This window comes from Pongo pygmaeus, chromosome 11 (genome assembly GCF_028885625.2).
Source record: "Pongo pygmaeus isolate AG05252 chromosome 11, NHGRI_mPonPyg2-v2.0_pri, whole genome shotgun sequence".
Classification (NCBI taxonomy): Eukaryota; Metazoa; Chordata; class Mammalia; order Primates; family Hominidae; genus Pongo; species Pongo pygmaeus.
In genome coordinates, this window is record NC_072384.2 from 71,193,910 (window position 1) to 71,203,098 (window position 9,189).

Sequence of the window (9,189 nt, forward strand, 5' to 3'; positions counted from 1 at the left end):
ACTTTTAAATTCTTAAAAATTTAAATTGATAAAAACTGTATATATTTATTGTGTGCAACCTGTTATTTTGAAATATGTATATATTGTGGAATGGCTAAATCAAGCAAATTAACATATGTATTACTTCACATATTTTTTGATGGTGAGAACACTCAAAACCTACTTTCTTAGCAATGTTTAAGAATACAATACATTGGCCGGGAGCGGTGGCTCACATCTGTAATCCCAGCACTTTGGGAGGCAGAGGTGGGCAGATTACCTGAAGTCAGGAGTTCGAGACCAGCCTGGCCAACATGGTGAAACCCCGTCTCTACTAAAAATACGAAAATTAGCCAGGCGTGGTGGCACACGCCTGTAATCCCAGCTACTCGGGGGACTGAGGCAGGAGAATTGCTTGAGCCCAGGAGGCGGAGGTTGCAGTGAGCCGAGATTGTGCCACTGCACTCCAGCCTGGCTGACAGAGTGAGACTCTGTCTCAAAACAAACAAAACAAAACAAAAAACAATACATTGTTATTAACTATGGTCACCATGTTGCACAATAGATCTCTTGAACTTATTCCTCCTATCTAACCGATATTTTGTATCCTTTGACCAACATCTCTCCAGATTCCCACTCCTTCCCAGCCTCTGGTAACCACTAACTACTCTCTGCTTCTATGACGTTGACTTTTTAAGAGTCCACTTATGAGTGAGATTATGCAGTACTTGCCTTTCTGTGCCTGGTTTATTTCACTTAACGTAATGTCCTCCAGGATCATTCATGTTGTCAAAAATAAAGTTTTTTTTTTAAATAGTATAAATAGTATCACAACAGAAAAATGCTCCAGGCGCAGTGGCTCACACCTGTAATCCCAGCACTTTGCAAGGCCAAGGCGGGTGGATTACCTGAGGTCAGGAGTTCGAGACCAACCTGGCCAACATGGTGAAACCCTGTCTCTACTAAAAATACAAAAAATTAGCTGGGCGTGGTGGCAGGTGCCTGTAGTCTCAGCTAGTCAGGAGGCTGAGGCAGGAGAATTGCTTGAACCTGAGAGGTGGAGGTTGCAGTGAGCCAAGATTGTGCCATTGCACTCCAGCCTGGGTGACAGAGCAAGACTAAGCCTAAAAAAAAAAAAACAGGAAAGAAAAGAAAAATGCATGTGCCTTGTAGAAAATTTGGACATATTGAAAAGTAGAAAAAAATCACTCCTGTATCTCCTTACCCAGATACAATCATTATTAAAAATCTGTGACAAACACCTCCAGATGCCTCAGCAAATTAGGGAAATTCTCATTTCTTCTGTCTCATAAAATTCTATACCTCATTTCCAGACACAAATCTTGTTCAATTTCACTGCCCCTCATCCTAGGAAGCAGGCATAGTCAATCCAAGACACTCTTAAGAACTAATTCTTTACTTTTATTTTTCCTTTTTTCTTTCTTTTTCTTTTCTTTCTTTCTTTTTTTTTTTTTTTTTTTTTTTCAGACAGGAAAAAAAACAGCTTTGTCACTCAGGCCATAGTGCAGTGGTGTGATCTCAGCTCACTGCAACCTCCACCTTCCAGGTTCAAATGATCCTCCTGCCTAAGCCTCCTGAGTGGTTGGGACTACATGCATGCACCACCACGCCCAGCTAGTTTTTCTATTTTTGGTAGAGATGGGGTTTTGCCATGTTGCCCAGGCTTGCCTCAAACTCCTGGGCTCAGGCAATTCTGCCCGTCTGAGCCTTCCAAAGTGCTGGGATTACAGGCATGAGCCACTATCCCCAGCCAAGAATGATTTCTTCTTTATATCCTTTCTGAGTCATATAAAATATGTTTTCCTTGGGGAAAGCTATTAAATCATCTAAAATTTTATATTTATTTTCATAGTGAAATTACTCCACTTGTTTTACAAGTGGAAATTTAATTGTTTAATAGTTTCTAGTTTTTTTTCCCCAACATCAGTTTAGCAACCCCTCATTAGTAAGATGGCAGCCCACCCTACAACAAGCTAATTAAGCACATTAAACCCTGCTTGTCAACTCACATACTGTGCCCGATCAGTTAAAATACTAGAGGGTACTGCAGAATAATTACTAGAACTAAGATTTGATCAGTGTTGCAGAATTTACATTGTATCCGTATGCAGACATTTCACATGTACTTCATTATGTTGTCACCATAGCAACTCTGTGAAATCTCTGTTTTATAAGTGAGAAAACTGAGATTCAAAGACATTAAGTGATTTTCTAAAAATCTCATGTTCAGGAAGTGGAATAGAAAATGGTACCTATTAAAATTTTGTATTACCAATTAGTTTTTGTTCCTAATTTCCTGTTAAAATGTTCAGAATTGAAATGCCTTCATTTAAAAATAGAAGATACATATTGGAACTATGTACACTATCTTTTCAATTTTTCTATAAATGTAAAACTAAAATAAAAAGTTTATTTACATGTAAAATAAGATATATAATCTTACAAAATTACATATACTGTGTTAAAATATTTTTTATATAAATAGTTCCTTTCTAACTCCATTTCTGTCTTTACTGCTTTTAAAATCTTGTGATTAGCCAGGAGTAGTGGCATGTTCCTGTAGTCCTAGCTACTCTCAAGGTTGAGGCGGGAGGATCACTTGAGCCCCGGAGTTCAAGGTCAGCCTGGGCAACAAGTGAGAACCCCATCTCTTAAAAAAAAAAAAAAATCCTGTGATGTTTGGCAAACACAGACCCCCGGTTAAAGGCTAGACTGCTGCGATCTTCCAGTTGACAGACAATAGCCCACAGAATTGAGAGTCTCTGGGTATAATGAAGCATCTCTTCCAATGTGGCCAAATACATTTCCCCATTAGGTCTCTAACTCTTTCAGCCCCAGAGAAGTGCTGGCTTCCATAAATAAAATTTCACTCCTTTTGGAAGATGAGTGTTCCTAGGGGTGATTGCCTTAGAACACTGGATGTACTTCAGGTCCCAACTCAACAAGCCTGTGCCCCTCACTGGCCAAAAGCCCACAGCATTGCCTCTGAATTTTCTCTAGAGTTTCATCACAATGACTAGCTGGTCACTCTTCTGGTAGAAGTGGGTATCCCAGGAGAGGACCCCAAGTATCACTTGGCTTTCCTGATGACACTTAATGTCCCCTTTCTTTTAGTGGTAACAAAATCTAACTATTTAGCAACCCCTTGTTGTTAAAGAGGATCCCATCTTTGCCACCTCTTTTTCATCTTCTGTCTTCTGAGGATGGGTCTGCCAGATGTGTTCTCTGGGCTTTTAGGAAATTGAATTTGGAGGAAAGGGAAGAAGATTGAGGACAAGAAGCACTCAGGTTAGTGGTGGTAGAGAAATTTCTCAGAGAAAACCCCCGCTTTTATCTGAGCACATGGCCTCCCAGAATCTCCAGCTTCCTTTGCAGCTAGGTGTGACCATATTAGCCAGATGACTAGGTTTTGGCCAATGGAATGCGAGTCAAAATGATGTGTATAACTTCTGGGTTACGCGTTTAAGATGAAGACATATGATTCTCTTCTTTCGCTTTTTCTGCTAGCAGGAATATGGGAGTGGGAGTGGGTCATCTTGTTCATGAAGATAAAGGCAACACCCAACACATCACAGAACAAGAGAGAAGAAACCTAAGCCCTTGACTACCTAGCAAAAGAAAGCTGCCGTGTTTTCCCATGAGAGAGGAATAATCTTCTCACATGTTAAAGCCACGGATACCATTTCTTACATACTTGAGTGGATTTCCACCCATTGTCATATCTGTCTCAGGCTCTGGGCCCTCTTGGCACCCCCATCCCACTGTAATTAACTAGGCCAAGTTTAGGATAGTGCAAGGTGCAATTTGTTCTATACTTTTTCTCTTGCTCCCCACCCTGTGGTTCTTAGACATTTTCTCTATGAAAAGCATTACACAATGTTTTTTCCCTCCTTCTGTTCTCTGCTCTAAGCTTTCAGTCAACCAGTCACTCTCTCCCCCTCTCTAAGGCTCTTATTAAGCTCCCCACCTTTGTACTGCTGGCATCTATTAAGGCCGCAGTTCTGTGGTTCTGCTGCTCATTCCCAACTGACTTGTTACACAGTCAAATGGGGCAATTTATCCCCTTCAGAAAACTCCATGTCCTCTTCCATAGGAAAAGGACAGGCTCTCTCACATAAAACCACTGGGAAGATTACTTTCTCAAGGAAAACAAACACATTCTCACTGTCATGTCTCATGACACAGCCACTCTTGGAAGAACTAACTGGATCTCAACAGGACAGATTCAAAGACCGAAACCAGCCCCACCCCATCCCCACAGGAAATCTTCTTATGGGGGATAAAGGGTCACTTGCTCAAGTCAGAGAAAATGGTATCTCCCTAAAGAGCAACCGACAGTCCAGCCAAGCTGTTGGCATGAGAAACAGGCTGTGAGAATTACAGCAGCATCTTCCCAGGACAGCGGGGCATGGCAATGGGAACGCCAGGAATAAGCTAGATTTGGAGAAATTGCCTCGTGTTTGGTATTAGGAGGTTTTGTCTACAGATACCAGGACTCTGGGCATCAGGCAGAAGTTTAAAGACAGGATTTCAGGCCCTAGAGTAGTGATTCTTGACTGGAGATTATTTTGTCTCCCCAATACCTCAATGGCAAAATACCTCAATGGCACAGTAGGGTAAAGACATGGAAATAGGGCTGGACATGGTGATGCATGCCGGTAATCCCAGCACTTTGGGAGGCCGAGGTGGGAGGATCGCTTGAGCACGGAAGGTTGAGGCTGCAGTAAGCCACGTTCGCACCACTATTTACTCTAGCCTGGGTGACAGAGTGAGACCATACTCAAAAACAACAAAAAGGAGAGATCAGAATGCTTATGACCGGAGGCAACCTGGCCAGGGCCTCCAGCAGCCCCATGTCCACTTCTCACCCATCTGCCTTGGCCTCTTCAGGGCTGAGTGTTTAAAACCTCTGAGACCCACTCAGAACACACCATATAGAAAGTTCTGCTATTTCCTTTCGGCTGGAACCTCCATCTTCCAGTAATTTGCCAAAATGATGAACACAGAGGAAAAGAGGAGAGGCACCAGATATATGTTCTCTAGGCCTTTTAGAAAACATGGGGTTTTTCCTTTGGCCACATATATGTGAATCTATAAGAAAGGTGATATTGTAGACATCAAGAAAATGGATACTGTTCAAAAAGGAATGCCCCCACAAATGTTAACCATGGCAAAACTGGGAGAGTCTACAATGTTCCCCAGCGTACTGTTGGCATTCTTATAAACAAACAAGCTAAGGGCAAGATTCTTGCCAAGAAAATTAATATGCGTATTGAGCACGCTAAACATTCTAACAGCCCTGATAGTTTCCTGAAACACATGAAGGAAAATGATCAGAAAAAGAAGGAAGCCAAAGAGAAAGCTACCCGGGTTCAGCTAAAGTGCCAGCCTGCTCCACCCAGAGAAACACACTTTGTGAGAACCAATGGGAAGGAGCCTGAGCTGCTGGAACCTATTCCCTATGAATTCATGGCTTAATAGATGTTTAAAATATCAAAGACCTCTGGACTATAAAAATGTTTCTCTTCATTGAGTAGAGGTGTGGTGTCATCTCCCACAAAGATATATTTAAAGCAAATTTTAATTGTGTCCTAATTCATTGTGTAATATCTTTACTATTCTAATTTAAAGTTTTTCTTGCTGAAAGATGTGAGGTAGCTTATTTTGCAACAAATTACTCAATTGGTTAGAAAACGGCCAGATGTTATTTATGAACTATTTGTAATGGTTTGAAGATAGTCCCTCTAAATCATCATGGGGCTGGGCGTAGTGGGTCACACCTGAAATCCCAGCTTTTTGGGAAACCCAGGAGGGCGGATCACTTGAGGCCAGGAGTTTGAGACCAGCCTGGCCAACATGGCAAAGCCCCGTCCCTACTAAAAATATAAAAATTAGCTGGGCTTGGTGGCACATGCGTGTAATCTCAGCTACTGTGAGGCTGAGGCATGAGAATCACTTGAACTCGAGAGGTGGAAGTTGCAGTGAGCTGAGATCACACCACTGTACTCCAGCCTAGGCGACAGAGCAAGACTCTATCTCAAAAAAAAAAAAAAAAAAAAAAAAAAGAATTATGGAAGAAATAAAATAATTTATAAAAAAAGACAGCTCTGCTATTATCACTAAATATATTTAATTACTAGCTGTAATTCTTCCAACAGAGAAAACACCAGGCCTAGTTTGTTCAAAAGGCAAGCACAACCAAACATTCAAGAGATCAGTGCAATCATATGTGAAGTCTTGCAGAGAATAGAAAAAGAGAGATGAGCATCCAACTCATTATATAAGGCTAGTGTAATTTTGATACTAAAACCAGATAAAGACCTGGAGAAGAAACTTTCAAGCCAGTGTAATTTATTTTAAAATCCTTTAAAAAATTTAGCAAATCGAATCAGCAATGTATAAAGAAGTTAATCTATTGTGTCCAAGATAGTTTATTCCTACAATAAAAGCTTAATTTCACATTACAGTAATTTACCATATTATCAGATTAATGAAAAAATATTATTAGTGCAAGAGATACAAAAGACAGCAATTGATTAAATCTAGTCATCTGTGATTTTAAAAATTCTTAGTAAATGAAGGCTAAAAGGAAACTAACATCATAAAAGGAAGTTGCAAAAATCTAACAGCACATATCACACTCAATGGTGAGACCTTAAAAAGCATTTTCTTTAAAACTAAGAACACCGTAAGGATGACTGTTCTCACCACTTCTGTAGCATTGTACTACATGATCTAGCTTGCTCTTAAAACAGGAAAGAGGAATAAAAGGTATGAGGACCTGAAAGAAACAAACTGTTCCTACTTGTGAATATCTTGCTAGGAAACTCAAAAACTCCATCAAAAAGCCGTTAGACTTAATAGGAGCTTAGCAAGTCTGCCATAAGTAAGGTCAATATACAAAATACAATTGCACATGTATACTTCAGCAACAAATATTTAGAACACAATTAAAAGATGCCAATTACAACAGCAATAAAAAAAATAAGACACCTTTGGAGTAGATCTAACAAAAATGTGAAGGCTTTTATAGAAAAAAATAAAAACTTCAGTAAAAGAGAATAAAGAAGATATAAATAGTATTTCCCTAAAATAAGCTGTAGATTTAATGACTTTCTATTCATGGAACTTGACAAGCAGACCCTAAAATTTATATATTTTATATAGCAAAGCAAAGGGCCAAGAATAGCCAAAATAATCCTGAAGAAGAACAAGTGTTAGTAATTACACTACTACCATGTATTAAGAATTGTTATAAAGTCATCATAATTAAGACTGTGATATGAGTTCAGAGATAGATCCATGGACCAAAACAATCTAGAATAAGACTTGTGAATAGATGAATAAACAGAAACCTCACCTATGAAAAAACTGGCATTGCACATTAGGGGGAGGGAGGACTATTTAATAAAAATTAATTGATTAGCCATATAAGGGAAAAGTTAAACTGACTCCAACCTCACACTATACACAAAAGTCAATTTCAGATGGATAGAGGACTTAAAGGGAACATTTTTTAACTTTAGAAGAAAATGTAGAATATTATCTTTTTAACCTTGAGGGAAGGAAGGATTTCTTAATGCAAAACTGGAAACATAAATTCAACTACATTAAAATAAACAGGTCATGCACTTGCCTCACACCTGTAATCCCAGCACTTTGGGAGGCCAAGGCAGGAGGATCACTTGAGCCCAGGAGTTTGAGACCAGCCTGGGCAACATAGTGAGACCCCCTCTCTAAAAAAATTACAAAAATTAGCTGGGTATGGTGGCACACACCTGTTGTCAAAGCTACTTGGGAGGCTGAGGCAGGAGAATCACTTGAGCCCAGGAGGTCAAGGCTGCAGTGAGCCATGATTATGCCACTGTACTCCAGCCCAAGTGACAGAGTGAGACCCTGTCTTAAAAAATAAACTATGGCTTCTCCAAAGACATCAGGATACCAAGAGAGTGAAAACAAGCTAAAAACTAGAGGAAGATACTCACCACGTATATAATGGCCTTGGGGTTAGAATTGAGACTATATGAGCTCCTTTAATCAATAAAAAAAATTTAATAGAAAAATAGAAAAACAACATGAATAGCATTTCACAGAAGAACAATTCTATGTGGTACACATTTGAAAATATGCTCAACCTCGTTAACCATTTTATACCCTACAGCTTGGCAAAAATTAAAGAGACTGACAATAGCAAGTGTTGGTGAGAACTCATAATAATGGCAACTCTCATACTCTGCTAGATAGTAATCTGGAACTATCTAGCAAGATTGAACATGTGTATTACCCCTACCACTCAGCAATTTATCTCCTAGTTTGGTAAGCAGACTTCTAAGTTGGTCTGCAGGCATCTGCACCTTCTAGTATTCATGCCCACATGTAACTCCCTCCCTTAAATATGAGCTGCACCTAATGACTTGTGTCTAATGAGTAGAATACAGAAAAAGTGATAAGATGGCACTTCTGAGATTAGGTTTCAGAAGACTGCCTTCTCCTAACTCACTCTCACTCTCTGTTCTTCTCGATAACTTTAGAGAAGCACATTGTTGAAGCAAACTGCCCTCTGGACAGACTGTCATGGCAAGGAATTGAGCATCCTCACCAATGAGGAAAGGAAGTCTGTAGCTCAATAGCCAAGGAGGAACTGGCCTTGCCAGCATTCATGTGAGTGAGTTTGGAGGTGGATTCTTCAACAGAGGATGATAGCAGCACCTGCTGCTCATAGCAGCCTTGTGAGAGCCCCAGAGGACCCAGCCAAGCCATGTCCAGATTCGTCACCCACAGAAACTGTAAGATAATGAATGTATATTGTTTTAATCTGCTGAATTTTGGGGTAATTGTTTATGCTGCAATAGATAATTGATAAGGTTTGGCTGTGTCCCCACCCAAAATCTCATCTCAAATTGTAATCTGAATTGTAATCCTCATGTGTTAGGGGTGGGACCTGGTAGGAGGTGATTAGATTATTGGGGTGGCTCCCCATGCTGTTCTAATGATAGTGAGTGAGTTTTCAAGAGATCTGATGGTTTTAGAAGGGGCTTTTCTCCCTTTCTCTCCACACTTCTCTCTCCTGCCGCCATGTGAAGAAGGATGTGTTTGCTTCCCCTTCCACCATGATGATAAGTTTCCTGAGGCCTCACCAGCCATAAGGAGTTGTGAGTCAATTAAATCTTTTTTCACTTATAAATTACC

General features: G+C 40.0%; 1 pseudogene; it reads left to right on the top strand.

Annotated features, from left to right (window-relative positions):
* The first annotated feature begins 4,990 nt into the window (after positions 1–4,990).
* Positions 4,991–5,478, top strand: LOC129031131 (large ribosomal subunit protein eL21-like; annotated as a pseudogene).
* The last annotated feature ends 3,711 nt before the right edge of the window (positions 5,479–9,189 follow it).